The 19971-nt window shown below is 36.9% G+C and overlaps 1 protein-coding gene and 1 long non-coding RNA gene across 12 annotated transcripts in view; both read right to left on the bottom strand.

The window, feature by feature from the left end:
- MAGI2 (membrane associated guanylate kinase, WW and PDZ domain containing 2) overlaps positions 1–19971 on the bottom strand; it is a 735464-nt gene that overhangs the window by 419093 nt on the left and 296400 nt on the right. The gene's annotated exons all lie outside the window — the stretch shown is intronic.
- LOC110392334 lies at positions 9802–18639 on the bottom strand. Its single transcript, XR_002434313.1, has 4 exons — positions 18174–18639; positions 12935–13004; positions 9920–9990; positions 9802–9817 (listed from the first exon to the last, which is right to left on the bottom strand). It is a non-coding gene; the product is annotated as an uncharacterized LOC110392334 (long non-coding RNA).

Here is a 19971-nt window from a genome sequence, read left to right as displayed (position 1 = left end):
CCTTCTTGTTAAAGTTGACATTAAATTGGTATGACTTTGAGCAAGTCAGGACTGCAGTGCCTCAGTTTACCCATTTATGAAACAGGAGTGCGATTTAGCAGTGCTGCAGGGCTTAATTATGCTCACAAAGAACATGGGATCATTGTAGGAAACATTATATGCGTGTGAATTTCTATGAGCATAACATCTGCATCAACAGTTCAACATGAAACCTTCTATGTATTTCAAACTATACATCCTTTCCTGGAGATACTCACACTGAGCTAGGGGTATACTCAGCATTTCATTAAAATGCCCTTCCTCACTCAGCTAAGTTGACTCACTTAACAATCCTAATTCAGTCTTTAGAGGTGTTTTGTTTTTTTTTTTTTTTGTCTTTTCTTTTTGTTTGTTTTGTTGGCAGAGTGGCATGGGTGGGTTCTTGAGTATAGCTATTCATTCTTACAGACAGTATCTCTGAAAAAAATACGATATAAATCTATATCCTCCTGTATTTATAAATTGCAATATTTGACAAAATAAATTAATGAGTAAAAGCTTTGTTAATGCATATTTAGGGCTCTCACTGTTATCTCTTACAAAGCATCAATTCAGAAAAATTAAACCTTCTGAAGAGCATAAAATAAAGAATTACAGTACATGACAGCCCAGTCTAACTCACTTCAGTTCTACCTCTGAAGCTTGCAAAAGCAACTGGGAATATCTGTGACAGCCCATCTCCAAAAGCAGCACAAGACATGGCAGAGTGGTAAAACTATATAGTAAGTTAAAGGCCAAAAACACTGTGTTTCTTTGGAATGAGTGAAGTACTTTTCCAGTATTCTCTTATATTGCCTGCAAAAACAGAATGGCAAAAACATTATGGCGGGCCACTGATAAGGAAGAGGAGAGCAAAGATTAATTTTTTATTTCCTCATTTTCCACAGTTTAATTTTGACAGATGAAGACACCAGTGGTTAGTTTATGAAATAGGCTATAGAGAGAAATTTATAGATCTATAGGCAACTTATACACGTTTAATTTGTTGAGCTACTTTCCAAAAGCTCTAATTTGTTCTAACTTTTGTTGAATTTTGCAGGTTTTCTAGTTATGGCTTCAACTATTTCAAAGACTCTGAATTTTCTGGGTGCTAAAATATAAAAACATAAATATTTTTACACAAGACTCAATTTAGGTGTCTCTGGCTGTGGCAAAAGCTGAATGCTGAAATGCCACTGCAGTGGGGCAAAAGGAAGCATTTTTTTCCATTCCTGACCATATTACTAGCATGGAAGAGTAATATTAATATCTATCATCGTTGGATGCTGTAGTTACTAAGAGATTGAGATGTATTATTGATAGTTTTTCTCAAATATAAATAGCTTCTGTCTGTGTGGGTTACGCTACTTATAAGTACAAAAAAGAGAAAAGGCATATGTTACACATATCTTTACTTTTTGAGGAATATATACAGGACTAATGTTTCCCAACCTCCGGCTCTTTGCAGGGGTTTCTTAGCAATCAGCAGAGAGACTGTCTGATGAAGAAGTGTGCTGAACTGTTGCTTCTTTGTGAAAGAATGTGGTTAGTTCCTGAAAATGGAGGAGCTGAACTAAACTGTAATCTGACCTGGATGGTATGGAGCAGCATAGTAGCAAATGCTACTTGATTTTCTTCTCCTGCTGTTTATGACTTAAATGCTTTGCTTCATTTTGGGGCATTTTCTATGTCTCTTTTTCTCTTTCCCTCCTGCATCCACCTCAAAGTCATTACAGCTACATTTTAATTGTAGCCAATAATAACAACAACAATAATATTAATAATTATAATTCATTGGACATAATATAGAAAAGTTTGCATTAGGAAATCTGGTTGAAATTTAAAATAATTCAGTGAAATGTATAGCATTTAAGTGGTAGACAATTCTTATTTTAGGAAAGCTATCTAAAAGAGCTCCATCCAGTTTTTCCTAAAGAAGGACAGTACAGAAGTAACAAAGTCTTGAAAGGAGAGATAAAAACTACTGAAAAATGCATTGAGGTAACAGTGCAAAAGATGTGTTCTCACTATTATTGCTTTCTGCTATCAGATGAACTCAGAAGGAGACAGTTTTTCTAAGAAAGCGACAGACAATTTTGAAAATTGGTTTTGTCATAATAGCGACTTGCCAAAAGTTAGTCTTTTAAAAAGACAGCTTTGACTTCACTTCTCCTCTGATTTCTGCTGGATTTTTGGGAAGGATTTGAATAAATAAGGGAAGGACTTCGAATAAATAAAATTCTGCAAACTGAAACACAGAATCTAGCCTTTAAACCACATTCATCTTAAAAAGCAAGCTACAAATTATTGTAGGCTTCCTGCATCATAAACAGATACAAATAAGTCTAGATATACTCAAAAGAGACACTTACTTTTAGAAGAAGTACCTAGTCCACAGGAACTTCAGAAGAAATTAAAGTATTTCAGTTTATCTAAAGAGGTCTTCAAGCACACTATTTGGGTTACTATATTCAAGAAACTGCAAGCTGATTTTAAATGGAAATATATATCTTTAGAATAAAAAGAATGTGCAGATGGTCTTGGATGACTGAGAAACAAAATGAGTACTAGCACAAAATGAGCACAAACTGTTCATTTTATGAGTTGTCATGGAGAGAATTATGAATGAAAAGTATTCTCATGCACTAATGAAGGCAGGAGAGCCCTGAAAGAAGCATTAATTGCACTATAACTGCATTACTCCAGTATGGACGATTTGTACTTCTTATTTCAAGTGCTGACACACTACCTTGTAAAACTTGATGCAAACACTTCAGCTTCCTGAATAGCAAAACAAGACATTTAGAGTGGAAGAAATCTATTTGAATTTTGCTTACTCATAAAAAAATTACTTCCGCCCAATCTGAGAAAAGGTCAGAAAGGACAGAAAGGTATTTCATTTTTGTTCCAAAGCAGGAGACTAAATGAGATGTAGAAATTATTATGTTTTACTCTGTAAACATAGGCTCTGTAAACAGAGCTATATAGGTCATATGGAGTATGTTAACAGATACTCATATTTTGGAAGATAGATGAACCGCCAGTTCACTTATCGTATCTGTATGATATTGCTGACTGATGAGAATTCAGCAACAGACATTACAAAAATTATCATAAATTCCTCCATTTAATAGTTTATCTAATAGAAATAAAGATTTTGAAAACAGTATTATGTGTCACACTATGAAATATAGAAGATTTGCAGCACTCGTGAAGAAGGAAAAGACAATGCCATCAACATTTGGAACTGGATTTTCAAAAGCACCTGCCCATCTGGGAAACCAAATGCCTCAAGAAGCCAAGCCTTGAGGTACTCACTTTAACAAATAGACAACAATCAATTTCCTATTAAAGCACTTAAATTTATAGGATACCTTTTTAAATTAGCCATGTTCTGAATTCATTACAATTAGTAGGAAGTGCTGACACAAAGTTGAGTTTAGCAGCTTATGTTCAAGAAGATGCTAAAGTCAAAGAAAATTAATAAATCATTCCATTACAATTGCTAGTTGAGAAAATGTTGATTGTCATGTAATTTTAAAGATGTTCTTCACCTCCTGCTGAAGCAGTCACTATGCCTGAAGGACAGTAAGGGGCAGAGGCAAAAAATGCCTGATTTTCACTTGGTGGGTAAAGAACATCAGTTGGGAACCAGCATGATGCCGGTTGCACACACAGCTCTCCCACACAGTGGTTTTAGAGATTTTGAGATAAACTTAATTTAAGCCAAATTCCATTTAGAATGCCACAGCCTATAGATATAATTTCTTGAGCACACCGATGGACAGACAAAATAAAAAACCAGAATCTATTTGAATTAACGTTGATCTGAAAGTGAAATCAATAAAGGGAGTGAAAACAGCAATGTGTATTGGGGATAATAATTTTTTCTTTAATAAAATGAACTTGTGCAATATAAAGAACAGTGTTACTACTGAATAACAGAAATACTTTTACTTTCTTGCTTCTCAAATATCTCCAGAAGCAGTTTATTTCTCTGGTTAAACTCTGCTAAAGTCACGTATATAATAAAATTAACATTCATACCCAATGCTTGCCGCTTTCAGTATCATTTTCTTCAGCTGTTCTATTCAGCCTGAAGATTCAGTATCTGCTTTCTTTCTCACCCTCTGTATAAAGGTTTGCTATTGTTATGAGTTAGCATCAAAAAAGAGCTGAGAGAGACTAGATACATACATTTGGCATGCAGAAAATATGACATGAATTTAATCTCAATATTTGTAACACATTTCCTGTTCACAATAGAAAATTTACTTCTTTTATCTTTTGGCATTCTCAAGCTTTTATGGCAAGTAGCCAGTCAGCCAGTCCCAGGTACTGGATGAACCCATCAGAACCAGTAACATTATTTAAGTTTAAATTTGCAAAACATCCCTGTTTCATAATGTGGACATTTGAGAATTCCTTTTCTTCTTCATCTAGTCACTGGAAGTAGTTTAATATGGTTATATACTCAAATACAGAAATCTAAATATCTTAATGTTTCCAGAATAGTACTTCCTCTGACCTTGTTAGAAGTTGTCATCACTACGCACAATTACATAGACAGCTAATAAAGTGTTTTAAAAACTGTCTGGTTTTGTGTGTGTGTGTGTTTTTTTCTTTTACTACATATATATAGTTAAAATGTATATTCTAGTTCCCAATCTGCATAAGACTCTCACTTTTCTCCTTTGGATTTCTGGGAGGGGGGAAGGAGGCAGCTGTTTTGGTTTTAGGACTAGGGTTTATTTGATCAGAAGTTCTACTGATTAGGCTCTCACCTGATTAGAGTCTCTTTTTCCAGTTTTTGAAGTGTTGAGCTATGATACTTTCCACTGGCCTTAGCAGGAACATGGGATGCTCAGTTTGGCTTGAAAATATAGACTTCCTGTTTTGCAACTGAGGTCCCAAGAAATGAAGTAGGAACTCTCACAAGGCACTATGTTTTGCAAATGTACCCCTTAGTTCATATAACCACACTAATGAGTAAAACAGAATAGATTTGTATGATACCTCAGCAAGTCCCCTCAGATGATTGCTTGACGAAGCAGAAAGACATCTCAGATTCCATGCCAATTCAATGAAATTTCTCCTCTCTTTACAACAGCAATCAGTATGGGTGACAATGACTGTGAATTATCTTGCATATTTTTTTTTTTAAGAGTAACAACTGAGAATAAAGAATTAAAATTTAATTTTTGCTCTAATTAACAACTTTGTTAACAACTGTAGAAATTGCCCTTTTAAGCTATTCATTTACTAGAAAAATAAATGGACAAGGTTTACAGACATCAACATTCTCCACTCAGAGAGCATTACAGTAATAATAATATATTAAAACATGATGACTCTATTCACAGTAGGCTTCCAATTCTTTAAGGGACCTATTCACTACTGAACAAATTCCAGCCACATAACTTAAAGAAAGGCCAATTTCCAGATTATAAATGAGAGCATAACAATATGATTTTGCTACTTAAAAAGGATAGAAATGACCGCACTCCAATCTTAGCTTTCTTACAGAATTTACTACATGACAATCATAAAATGGCTTGGGTTTGAAGGGACCTTAAAGAACATCTAGTTCCAACACTGTGCCATTGGCTGGTTACCACCCACCAGATCAGGCTGTCCAGGATCCCATCTTTCAACGCCTCCAGGGATGGGGCACCCACTGCTTCTCTGGGCAGCTGTGCCAGGGCCTCATCACCTTCTGAGTAAGGAATTTCCTCCTATCATCTAATCTAAATTTCCTCTCTTTTAGTTTTAAACCATTCCCCCTTGTCCTATCAATAACAAAGGCAAGTAAATGCCAGGAAATTATTTTTGCATTAACATGATTTTTTTTTTTGGAGGGTTATAATTAAGCCAGTTTTACATCCTTGTCATTTACATAACATTCCCATCATGTTTGAGGTCTCCTTCAAAGTGAAGTATTTTTCTCTAGAGTATCTAACCACATAAAACTCTCATTTTTATATCAAAGTTTCTAAACGTTCTAATTTGGAATAAAAAAGCCGCAATACTTAACTCCAAAAAAGTTTAAAGGAGTGTTTCCTTTCCCTTCCTTCTTTGTGGTTAACCTGAGAGGCTGAAGCAAAATTCTCATGGAGTTTGACACCTAAGTGCATCTTTCAGGACATATACTGCTCCGCACAAAAAACCGCACCAATAAGTAAGCTTGTTAGTACCACTGCCTTCCCACTGCCTTGTCCTAAGTAGCCACATATTTAAGTGGGAAAATAAAGGATTTTGTGCTGTTAGGGCTTTATTCTAGTACTTCAAGATTTGTGTATGTCTCTAAAAAATCTCATAACTGAAAATACTAATATACAACCTTTGAAAACCTGTGAGCTAAAGTAATATCTGACCACTCTAACCCGCTCTCCTCCATCAAAGATTGGCTTCATTTTATTCACAAATGTCATTGTTTCTGAAAAGTGTTCTAATGAACAGCTCAGCTACAGTTACAAAACTTTTCCTGTGTGACTTATTTTTCTCTGGTACAAGGCAGATAAGGAAATAAATAGATTTGTTCTCCCAGAATAGCACTGTTAACCTTTACATATCAGACATTCATTCCAAAGAAATTTTACTTAATATATTTAATACCTTTCTCAAAAAAAAAAAAAAAAGAAAAACAATTTCAGCTGAACATGAATAAAGGTTTTCTTTCTCGCTGCCATTCTAATTAATCATGCAATCAATAATGAAATATTTCTATCCTCATTTGTAACACAATATAGAATCACAGAATGATAGAATATCCTGAGTTGGAAGGGACCCCTACGGATCAGAGTCCAGCTCCTGGCTGCCCACAGAACTGCCCAAAATTCAAACCCTGTGTCTGAGAGCATTGTCCAAATGCTCCTTCAACTCCGGCAGCTTGGGGCCGTGTCCGCTGCCCTGGGCAGCCTGTTCCATGCCCACCGCCCTCTGGTGCAGGGCCTTTCCCTAACCCCCCCGACCCTCCCCTGGCACAGCTCCTTGCCGTTCCCTACAGGCCAACTGACGTTGTGAGATCGAGCATACAGATCCAGTTACTCATTTTCAAAAGTATTTCTCATTTCTGTAAAATTACAACATATGCTTGAAGTCAGACTTATAGGAACCTGTCAAAGCAGTACTGTTTCAACGTGAAAAGTATAACTTTGCCTAAACGACTATTCTTTTCAACATTATATGGTGTTAAGTAATTTTTACAGTGAAATAAATGAAAAGTAATTGAGGATCTATTCGAAGCAGGAAAAAAATCTTATAATTCGCAGCTGTTCCAAGCTATCTGGCTTGTTCCTGAAATCTTGTTCTTTGATTTACACCTACAGTCTCACACTGAGAGAGATGCAGAAAGTTTACATCTACACATGGTTTCATTCTCTCTGCTCCTCCATTGATTATGTTAGTTCAATATGCTGATACAGCCCTAAGGTGAGCAAGGTACTTCCAGAGGACAAATCCTGGGACAGATCTGCTTCCCAAACCTGCTCACTGCTCAGCCCACACAGCAGCACAAAGGAGAATTCACTCCTTAAGATATGATTTACTCTAAACTTAAACTTACCTAGGTTTCACCCAGCTGAAAAATAAGTCAATTTCTATTGCACCAGCATGTCTATAAAGGGTGTATAAATTTCAAAGCATTCTGCTAAGATGTTTTTGTTGGTTAATTATTACCCTGCACGTTACAGATTTACATCTAAGGTTAGACTTTGTGCAGCTCACCACAACCGCCTGAGCCTCAGGCAATTTTCAGTCCATCTCACTGTCCATCTTTCTATCCCATTCTTCATCAGTTAAGTTAGTCCATGATGATACTGTGAAAGCCCTGTTTCAGTCAAGACAAATGTCATCTCCTGCTCTCCTCTGGATTACCAAGCTAATCATTTAAGTGTAGAAAGGCTACCAGGTTGATCACGTGTGATTTTCCCTTCATAAATCCATGGTGACTGTCCCCATTCACCTTCTTGTCCTTAAAATGTTTAGTAATAGCTTCCAGGATAATTTACTCCGTCACCTTCAGTGAGGTGAGGCTGACCAATCCGAAGTTCCTTGGTTCCTCCTTTTTACTTTTCTCGAAGGCAGGAGTAACATTTCCTTTCTTGACTGTCTATACATCCCTCATCTTTTCCTACTTTCACTAGTAAATGTTATACTTTGGAAGCATATTAAGCTTTCTTGCACAGTTACAGATATACTTTGTGTATGTATACTTTAATTCTATATTAGCAGTTTAGAGTTCAGCACACTTTTTTCCTGATGTTGAAAACACTGTTGTTTTAAAATCCTCTCTCTCAAACAGCTACATATTTCTAAAGAAATTAAAATTGCAAAATTCATAACTCTTTATAATTACCAAGTTAATTCCAACTACAAACAAAATGTCTCATTGCTAAATCGTGGTTTTCCTTCATCCAATATAATCATTTGGTTAGACATTCTGTTCCATATTTCCGTAATGATTTTAATTTTTTCCTCTGGAGATTGAATTTTTAGTCTTGTTTTTGAGATGAATGTCATAGCTCATAAAGAATCAACTTACTTCAAGCTTGTTCACAGATACTGATAATAAAATGAAGGAAACATCAAGGATGATTTATAATACCACATCAAGCAGTGAAGAAAAAAATAACCTTGTCAGTTCTGCACATTTTTTTTATTTTATTTAAATAAATGCGATAATGTCCCCTTCTCCACAGTTTCAAAAGTAATGTTGATTTGTAGCTGATTTATCAACAGCACCGCATCACAGTGATACGACGGAATGAAACAGTAACTCTGAATGCAGAGTTGCCCAACTGAGTATTGCCGCTCTCCTGATGTATGGGACTTGATTATCTTGTTTTAAAACATCTGCAAGCTATATTTCTAGACACCACTGGTAGTCCTCTTCAAGCACATTTCAGAACGTGAAGTGCACTACGTAAAACGTAAAATGTTGGGGACTGATATATGTCAGCAGCTCCTGCAGCCTAGAGAGCTCTGCAGTGCACTACAGCATCTCTCTCTGTCCTGTGTGTTGCCTTAGGTACCAAAATCTACAGTGTTTTTTCATGTTTTCAGAGCAACTGTGCTCACAATTTCCCATTTCAGCAGCTGGCAGTGACTGCACCCATGCAGCATCCAACCCTTTGCTGGAATGACCAAGGCACCATAGGCATGTAGTCTAGGTTCACCACAAAAAGGGAGCAGGATCCATCTCACTTTCTCACAGCTGCAATGTCTCTGTAGGTTTTGGAAACATTTTTAGAAAATGCAAAACAAATGCTGAAAATTAGCCAATGTGAATTAGCAGTAGTTACACTTTCAAATTAAATTTAGACTGTAACAATGGAACACATAATTCAGCTCTTAAACATATTGGTAACAATAGTAAAACAATTTTATATCCAATATTATTTTATCTTTAAATTCATCCATAAAAGTAGATTTCTAGTCACACATGGGATCCATTTCTATTTTTGGTTGTTTTCCAGATAGTGCAGTGACCAAAGCAAACACACTATTTAGAAGAAACGTCTTTGAGAACCTGAAGCTGTCCCTTCCTGTCCTGCCACCCAGAAATACCAGCCCTGGGAAGAAACTGGCTGTGTTAGCCCATGGCAATTTCCTGATATCAAGCAGAAGATTAATGGTACGAGGAAGAAAAGGGCACATTGTCAGGGCTGCAGCACTTTCCTCAGAGACGAGCCAGTGTGGTGTTGCAGGTTTCCTCCCATACGGCATGGTGGCAACTGTTAATAGTACTCTCACTTGTAGGTGAGCTGCACCCCTCCCTTCTGACACTTCAAACAGAATTCTGAAGAATGAAGCAGAAGAAAGGAAGACTGTAGCCTCTGCCAAGCTCAGAAGCTCTCTTTGCTTGAATTGTCAGTGGTGTAATAAAACTTCAAGAGCTTACAATGAAGACAACAGGCAATTGTCCGGTCTTAGAGATGAAATAGCAGAAACTGCCAAGAGTCCTCTGTGAGCCTGTGTGTGAAAGGTGAGAAAAAAAGAGTCTGGAAGAGGAGTTTTATTTAGAAGCAGCATAGATGCTGCTTGCAGGCTTACTGCTACGAGGATCTTTTGTACTGATAGGTTTTAAAAGTTGATATCTTTTATTTTAAATAAATTTCTTCCAAATTCTCAGGACTGACTGCATTTGATGACCAGAGGAAAGGAACCAGACAGTACATTGCTTTATTGTGAATTAGGGGGACAATACTAACTCCTCAGCTACAATGAAAATGATTGATTAGATATAGGACCAAATTCTGCCTGGTAGAGTTTCAGAATAATGCAGAGAAGACAGCACAGAAAAATTTCAATCTTTAATATTCCTTAACTAGCACTCCGCAGATTTTTAAGCTCAAATTTTACATAGAGTTGACATCAATTATCTATCAGAAATAACGATAAATATTTCAGAGACTCTAAGATACAAGAATATGACATAGACCGGCTATGGCAAGTAGTTCTCAATTAATGAAAATTCTAGTGTAAGCAATGGGAAATCTTTAGAGAAAATGCAAGACCATGGGCTCCCAGCTAGATTAAGGAAGATATGATGTTGCTTTAGGCACTGAAAAGATAAGGATTCATGACTATACCTAAATACTCACCTTTGAATATTGACTCTCATTTTATGGTTTGAAACATGAGGACAAAACTGCACTGATGAAATTCATATGAAAAACAAAACAAGATACAACAAACAATTTAAAGGAATATTAAGGACTAGATCTTGTCTGTTTTACATGGAGGAATACTTTACTTCACATAAAGTCCAATATAAATTGATATGTCAATTTACAGAGTAGATGAGCAATTCATTTCATCTAATTTTAGCTATAGGAATGCTAGCTGTCAAGTCTCAGCTGATCACCCAGACTGCCTTACAAAAAGAGACAGAAACCTCCATAGGGCGATGTATTCCACTTACCTTTAATACTTATCTAAGGATAGATGTATTACTCTCCTGAAGCACCTATCTCTTTCTGCTGAACATGAGGAAAGCCAGGCAACTATCTCAGTTTTATAGATGTAGTTGATTACTGCACCATATTTGTGGAATATTTTTAATGCACCTCAGGAAATAAAAATGTTTCCAAAGAGCTGATGGAAACATTATTTATTCATTTTTATTTATATGTCCAAATCTTTATTTTTCAGTGAATCAGAGAGGAATTTGGAACTCACAGCTTCAGTGTATCCTCAAAATGATCTTAACACTGAGATTGAAGAGACAGACTAGATGCTAACGCTTACTCCTCTGCTCAAAAGTACAATGTTATCAAAATTATACATGCTGGCAAAGACCAACAAAGATATACAGACTTCTAAGAAATGTTTAGCCACTTAACACCCAAAATTTTCAGTCATGAAACCATGTTAGGCATGCACATTTTACTGGGTGCCAATCTACCATTACAATTTCTTGTAAAGACTTTTGAGATCTGGACTATTCAAAAGTCATGTATTGCACAACCACGTAAATCTGTTTTGTGCATTTATATATCCTCTAGCACCAGAGTAGCTGAATGATTTATGAAAGTCAGCAGTAAGTTCTGACATCACTGGAACTAATAAAACATGATTTCCTATAGAAGTGTCTTGAGAGTGATTGACCTTGATGTTCAACTGAAACATTTATTAATCTGTGGAAATCTAATTATTTAATTACTTAACAGTCCTTTACTTCTGTCAGTCACACTGAGTTCAAATACATCAATACATTCAGAAGTTTTTTGAGGGAATATGAAGGCACAGACATGCACAGGAAGTGTGGATCTGTGATCCTTGCCTCCTACAAAAACGATACTACAAAGAAAAAGCTCTGACAAGCCTACAGAGACTTTTAACCATTCCATCTAATGCTCTAATTAACAAACACAATGAAAAACAATGAGCATGTAGCAGACACATCTGACACAGGCCTTTTCACCTTTCTTTGCACTCTACAGGTACAAGTTATAGCAGAAAATAGTAGAGCTCCAGGCTCATGTCAGGGGAAACGAATCAAAATGCAAAAGCAAAAATGAAATGGTCTGTTCTGGGACTCTAAAATAATGGCATTATTTACCCTTGTCTGTAGCAGTTACGCTAATGTAACCAACTGCAAAAGAAAAAAAAAATTAAATAAAGCAAAGTAAACGCGTGGGTCTATATATATATCCTATTGGGTAAAAATATTTTTCAGTCTTTTCATACGCTAAGTCAATAAAGACTCTTCTAGGTGTAAAGGCAGTTTAAATGACATTATTATTATTTGCCCTCTTATATCTGCAGAAATACTGTGCTTACCCATAAAAAGCAAAGAAAAGTAAGGCCAAGTTCAAATGAACTTAGAAGTGGTTGATATAAGGGTACCTAAATCCTCTGCCAGAATGAGTCTTGTGGGTGCATCTTTAAAGAGGGCTTCATTGCAGCTTCTGTGTAACTAAGTACATGAATAGCACCCTCGCTCAGCTTCCCTGCACAGGACATTTTCAGATACTAAAGCTCTCTCTGAGGTACACAGTATCATAACAACACAGTCTGCTCCTGTACTCATTAAGACAGGAGAAAATCTTCCACCCAAAGGTCTTAAATGAATAAAGTCTTTCTCAGCATTTCTTAGCATGAGCACTAAAATCACTCACCAGTGATCCACAGAGTATCATTCTGTGTCCTTTTCAAACAGACATAACAGGTAATATCTGGCCACAAAAGTCCCCAGCGTAGAATTGTTTGAGGGTAACTGATGTGAAAGTGATGGACAGCCATTGAGCTGTACTGGAAAACTTCTCAGTATCCACTGAGTCTTTATCTAATTTTCATACGTGGGGCCTGTAGATGTACCACAATTGCAGTCTCAGCTGTAGCAAGCTCATAAGGTGTTACACTAATAGTTAAGGTGAAATTTTGATAGAAAGGGCATGAGAAGGTAACAAACCTCAGGATGAGCGCTGGCATAAAGAACAGACCACGAAATCCAAGGACTGTTGGCACCTTCATCAACAAACCTGAATAATTGACATTAGAAATCCACGTATTTAAAGAAGGTTAACAAAAATAAGGATTAAGGATAAATAAAATAAATTCCAGTCTTTTTTTTTTCTTTTGAGTTTTCAAAATAAAGTCTTAAGGATTTCTGGGGTAGTTTTTTGGCAAAAGCCAGTAAGTCTCCGTTGTGGACCAGAAACTCTGCCCTTGCTAGTGAGCTCTGATCATTAGGATATCTACATGAGCACAGCCACAGGGATTTTTTATTTTTTTTTTAATCAGTGTACCAAAAAAAATCCTATCTGATGTGTATGCAATTTTGTTCCATTTTCCCTTCTGCCCTCCTGACCGTCCTTTTATTTTTACTCTCTTTGCCCAGCTCTCAATTTCACAGTGATTCTCAGCCGCACTACACTTCACAGCACTGGCAAAACAGACTGTGGCAGCTCCTGCAGAGAAGGAAAGCAACTTGCCTGATGGTGCCTCTAGCCGTAAAATAATGGAAAATAAAGAGAGGTGTTTGTGGAGGACAGATTGCAGTAGATGTTGACTACAACTGTGGTTACCACATTAGAGTGCCTGTTTGTGCCTGTTATAGCCACTTAAACTGAGAATATGTTCTTCTCTTTCTGCTGACAACTTTTGTAAAAATATCCATTATTCATGCTTGTCCACTCAAAATTCAATGACAGGACTATTTTACTCAGACTGGTATTTATGGGTGGAGGACAGGCAGGAAAGTAAAACTCAAAACAATTTCTTCAGCCTGAAAAAGAAATTTTAATAAACTTTGCATTAATTTATTTTGCCTAGGCATTCTGATTTCAATTTCCAATTCTTTATATGTATTCTTGCATCCTATATGGCTTTAGCATAGGACTAAATTGACTAAGGTCTCTGTACACAACCCAGAAGCCATTTAAATGCTAAATTTCATATGTAGTAGGGTCAAAGTCTCTCTTGGCATATTTCTGTTACCTTCAGTAGAGTTATGATACAGATAGGGTAATTCAGTCTAACTGAAAAATAGAATTATTGTACCCTCTTGCTTCTGAATTCAGACAAATTCAACCATCAAATAGGAAACTGGTCAGCAGGACACATATCAAATATGAAGCCTGATCCAAAAGTAATACCTTCTACTTTATTAAAAGTTAGTCAGAGGTGGTTTTTGGTGGTATGGCAGTAGAGGTTGAACCTTCCTGCCAATATTCAGCTACACATTGTTGCCATGTGATAGATGGCAGCAGAGGAACAGTCTGACAGAATGGCGCCTGACATGGAAGAGTGGTGAGGCAAAAGGGTGGAAACGAATTCTTCCATGTGGAAAAAATAGCACCCATTGACATTCACTGATGCTTGCTGAATATTTATGGAGACCAGCCAGAGGATGTGAGCACAGTGAAAGGGTGTGTGGTGTGTTTCAGCAGTGGTGACGGTGGGGCACCTCCACTGGTGCAATTTTTATGAGCATGGCAAGCAGGCTTAGAATCATAGAATCATTAAGGTTGGAGAAGACCACCAAGATCATCTAGTCCCACCATCAAACAAGGCAACATAACAGTCTGCTCCTGCCACTAAATTCTATCTTCTGTGATCTCCTGTGCTGAAGATCTCATAAGCCTCCCACATTTTATACAGCTTCAGGTAAGGCCAAGTGAGAGCCACCCAGCAAATGTCAGGTCAGGCAGACTGAGGCTGTATAATTGTGTGCTTTAATAAAGCCCAGGGTTTGGTGAGAGCCATGCAAAAATGCATAGCTAATGGAGCTTACTGTGTTGAAAAATACTGTTTTGTAACTGAGAATTTACCAAATACTGTTATTGTGCTCTTTGTATCTGTTGTAGTTTGCAGGGAAATAAATAGGAGGCATTACTTTCAGAGCAACCTACATGTATGTTCCCTTAGACTTCAGGAGTTATTTAGTGCAATGCACTTTATTTTTGAATATACCTCTGCATTGCCCCCAAACACTAAAGTTCTGTTAAGCATATATACATATTCCACTATACCAATTTATATTAAAACATTCATAAGTATCTAGAGAAAGCAATCACCAGACATTTCATTTTTACTAACACTCAGGAAATGACTAATGAGTTTCACATTGCCTTGTGTGGTGTAAACGATAGTAGAGTAGGATAAGACAATCAAAAAAGTGCAGAAAGAAAAGGATCAAATTATCTAGTAGCACATTCCTACTTGGCTCCATGGACTTTGCTGCCAGACAGTTTTGTTGCATGCACAGTTTGAAATACAACCCTATAGGAAATGGGATCAGCATAAAATCAAATTACAGATAGATGTTGATGAATGCCTCTCCTATAATCAGGTAAAAACTAAATGGTTTGTAATGCCCAAAATATACAAATGCACAAATACATACCCATGAACACATTGCAGAACATTTTGTTATTCTTTCTTTAATGACTCCAGATGGACAATGCAGAATAAATAGAAACTGGATGAAAAATGATGGCCTCACTGTTTAGATGTGAGAGTTAATTAACTGAAAGTGACTGCTGATCATTCAAAGCTCCAACTGAAAAGTCTGCACAGCTATCTGCAGGAAAGGCAATCTAAATATAAGATTACTGCCTTATCTTCTGTGATCTCAAAGCTTTAGGTAGCTTTACACTTTTTTTTTTTTAATCATGACAGCAAGCTTCCTTTGAACAAAAATTACTGTACTTCAAGATAATATCTATTCAACAAGATACCTATTCACTATCACTGAAAGAAATCCAGGTTTAAAAAAAGAGATTGAAACCAGCTGTTTTTCCCAATGTATAAAAAGCAGAAGTAGAGCTTAACTTTTTAAAGTGCTCATGGCAAGATTTGTTTTGCGTATTTAAGTATTCAATGTAAAGTATCATTTGTGTTCTCATTTAAAACTCAGGAATGCCAGCAAAACTAACAACCACTTTTTAGAGACATTTAATTGTACTCCAAATGGTCAAATAATTAAGGACTTAATGTTGTAATACAGTTTATTTTCAACTTAAACTATGAACCTATTATCTGTTCACTCAGAAAGAAAATAGAGTAGACAAAAGCGCTCCACCAGCTCTGCTATACATTAGAAACCGCAGCACTTACACTAGTTTTGTATCTTAATTACCAGAGATATCATTAGCTTTGTAGACTGGGACACTTCTCTTTTATTGCTGCTGTAATTTTATTTGTCAGGCACTGGCTTTCACTGCAGGATAAACTGCTGTGCATCTTAAAATTTTGTCTTTAGTGACTTGCTTCATTAAATCTCTTTCTTTTTCCTACTTATAAAATTAAAAATAGTTAAAGCTTGCATGAGTTTGTGACAAGACTTTGCGGAGGTCAGTCACAGCTGCAACACTGGAGTGTGTGGGGCAGAAGCACACTCAAACTGGCAGACTTTGACAAGACTGAACTGTTTCCCTAAGGCCAATTTTTAGGATACTAACTGTGTAGCTCATGAAGAAATAATAGGTAAAATTGTCTTTTCTGTCTCTGTTGGGGAGAAAACCATAGGGCCAATCATACTGGTATAATAATTGCCCACTGGAAATGAAATTATTTAGATTATATCCTTCCTCTATAATCTAGGAATGTAGAAAAAGATGAAAGATGTAAAAAATACTAGCGGAGAGTAGTAAGGACTATGGAAATTCTGTAAAAGATGCCTGTTCATCATTACAGTCACCTCCAAAGACAGTCTGTGAAAGAAGTGTCTCAGGAAACCATTTCATGTCAGAAGGCAGAACAAACTTCAGTAACACAATTTCCTCCATGTTTCAGACAAGGACATTTTCTGTGACATCAGAAGACAAATCCACTTTGCCTCTATGTTCATGATTTGGGAAGAAGGCTGCCTACTATGAGTAAAGCCCATCCATCCACATAAAGCATTTTCTTCCAGGATGAGATTTATTCACTTGATTTCTTTAAGCCCTTGAAAAGATTAGCTCCTGAGCTTACAGCTCCACAATGATTCCTCAGTCTTGATTGCGTGATAATGATGACTTTAGCATTCAGTAGGTCCACATTTAATATAAGCAAAGAAAATTGCATGCAGTTTACCAACCTACCCTGCTAGCTTCAATACTCTTAAATACATACCTAGATATATAAATCAAAATTGAGATATGGGAGTACTCAAAGAAAGTGAAAGAGTTATGAATCAAACAGTTCTTCCACTCTTATCTATTACGATATGAACACGGCCAATGTTCAGGCCCTTAAGAGCTCTAATAAGTATACACACAGAATTTCAAAACTAACACTGACTGAGGAAAATAAAGAGAAAATAATGCTGACTGAACTTTTTCTCTACTCAAAACCTCTTGTTTTTATACTGGGTAGCTGATGCAGCTACAGTGGCATCCCCTTTGACTCCTTAGGACCCACCTCCCAGTGGGTGCTAAGTTTCAGTTATGAATCAACTCATCCATTTATCCATTTACTCAACCTTGTTATTACTCTGCTTTTTTTTTTTTTCCCCCCGGTCTCACTGGATGTTTTTTCCCATCAAGAATCATTTATCTGCTCCGTATCTTTTCTTCTTCAATACCTTGCAAACCCACAATCTATCACTGTCCATTACTTCCAGTCTCACTTTTGCCCAATTTCTCCTTTAGCAGTGTAAGCTTCTTTGTCCACGTTGAAAAAAACTAGCCTTCCTCCATTAATCTCAGCAATGTTCCTAACCATTCAAATTCCCCCTCTTGCTCTAAAATTAGAACATTGCTAAAACTCTTGTGAAACAAAACCACAAACAAAACCAAACATAACATTTTAGGTCATTTTTGTCTCAGAAGAATGATGTTTGAACGCAATTGACACGTATCCTGTAAAGAAGGCTAAAAGCTCAGATTATGAAGAGAAATAATGGAAGTAAGTCCATTCTTCAGCTTCCTTCTCCAATCCATGCAGTTACCATGTGATTGAGGCATTTTTGAAGGAAAAGGGCCTTCCCTTTTGAAAAATACCTAATAAAGTGAATACACAAAACTCATACCCTGCAGGTTGTATTACTGGTAAACTTGCTCCCGTCCAGGATCAGTCATTCCTATCTGCAGCATTGTAACCGTATAACGCAATGAAAAGCACAGCAATGGCAGCATAGTAGCAAAGTCCAAGGCTGCAGCAAGTGAAGATATGCACAAATGCAGCAGCTATGGACACAAAAACAAAGAGAAGAATCTGCCTACCTTGGAAAGCCTCACATACATAAGAACCTCCAGTAATATCCCTTTGCCTCCACTGCCAACACTTCATTGTGCTCTGGGAAGGGGTGGATCCTGGCTCCACCCCTACCTGTCACTTAGGTGCATTGCATGCACCTGAGCTCCATTGGGTTGGCCCTGCCTTCCCACCAGGTGCTCAATCACTGCTTCAAGCCGTGACTTAGCATTTCTGCTACAGGCATGAAACTTTTTTACTTCACGTTTTGATCATTTGTCCATAGAGTAAAACATCACATATGTGGAACATGCGTCAATCAACCTCAAATCAATATCAGCATTTGTAACCAAAGATAATAAAAAATAAAGATTTTTTTTGGCATTTGATAATGCCAGTTATGGCATTAACCATAATTACATCTTTTCCTAAAAAGAAAAGAAATATATGTTATTAAGTCTGTGCGTTAAATGTAATATTGAGATGCTCAAAGGGTCTTCAATGTTTGAAACATCTGTGCCACTGAACACACAGACGACTTTCTGGAACCATTACATCGGACATATTCATTCATATACATCTGGTTGCTGTATGGACAAGGTTGTGATACTAATGTGGACACAGTATTGTCTATTAAGTTGCATACATTTTCACTGCAATTTTCTCTTCCATGAATATGTGCTAGACACAGCTGGTCACTCATGCAAGATCAGCCAACCAGCTGCTTCTCACACCTGGGACCACAACATGAGAAAAAGCGTTGAGTGCTGAACTAAAAATGAAAGAGAAAGGACTATGACCCTCCAGATATCTCAGCATTACATTTCCTGCACAACTTACTTATATCCTTATTTCACATATAAGTATATACATACGATTTGCATCTGATTTATGTGAGTTTCCTGTGTAACTGAGAAAAATCTGGTGTTTGTGAATACAAGTTGTTTGAGAGGATACTGCTACAGAATATGCTGAGACAATAAATCTTAATACACCAAAATTTAGATTTATCCTGAACAAGTGAACTGTATTTAAGTATGCAAGTGTTTATATGTTTAACACTTGAACAATACAAAACAAAACATTTGCATCAATGCGGCCAATAAATGCCACTCCACAAGCCAGGCAGCCTCCTGCACCATTGCAATTCCTGGGCACAGCTTCTCAGAAAAATCCAGGCACTACATGGAAGAATATGGGCGAGTCAGCAGGAGGATTTGTTTCTATCACTAGACCTCCGATGTCAGATACTAAAAATAACAGCGTTGGCACATGAACGCACTAAGGAATCCCATGATACCTCTAAAAATCATTTTGATTTCTGGCTAAAGGACTGCCTTTTCTCCTCCAAAGTACCTGTTCGTAGGGAGCTACTTGTATATTACATATATAAGTACAAATATTTCTCCCAGGATTGGTTGTATTTTGGATATGGGAAACTATTTCCAGAGATGTGACATCTTGTGCCAAGTGAAGCAGAATACTGCAGTCATCTTGTTGCGAGGATTCTATACCATATTGTAGCTTGTAGGTACATTACCTATCTAAAGATAGAACAAACAACCAAATCAAGTGCTAGGATAACAAATGAATAACAAACATTACACAGAATAGATGCAAGGCTTTCAGTGCTTCAAAGTTTCTCCACTATTCACACATACCATGCACTATTATCAGAGTTAGCTACTCTTCCAATAAAAGAAAAGTCTTCTAACATGTTTCTTGCTTTCATCGGCCACCCAGTAAGGATGGTTACTGGTCGATGGAGCAATGAGTAAACGATTCAGTGGACTCTGTTCAACAACTTGGAAGACTTGGATGGCTTAG

This window comes from Numida meleagris, chromosome 1, assembly GCF_002078875.1.
Source record: "Numida meleagris isolate 19003 breed g44 Domestic line chromosome 1, NumMel1.0, whole genome shotgun sequence".
In the NCBI taxonomy this organism is placed as follows: Eukaryota; Metazoa; Chordata; class Aves; order Galliformes; family Numididae; genus Numida; species Numida meleagris.
This window is presented reverse-complemented; position numbering and strand designations above follow the sequence as displayed.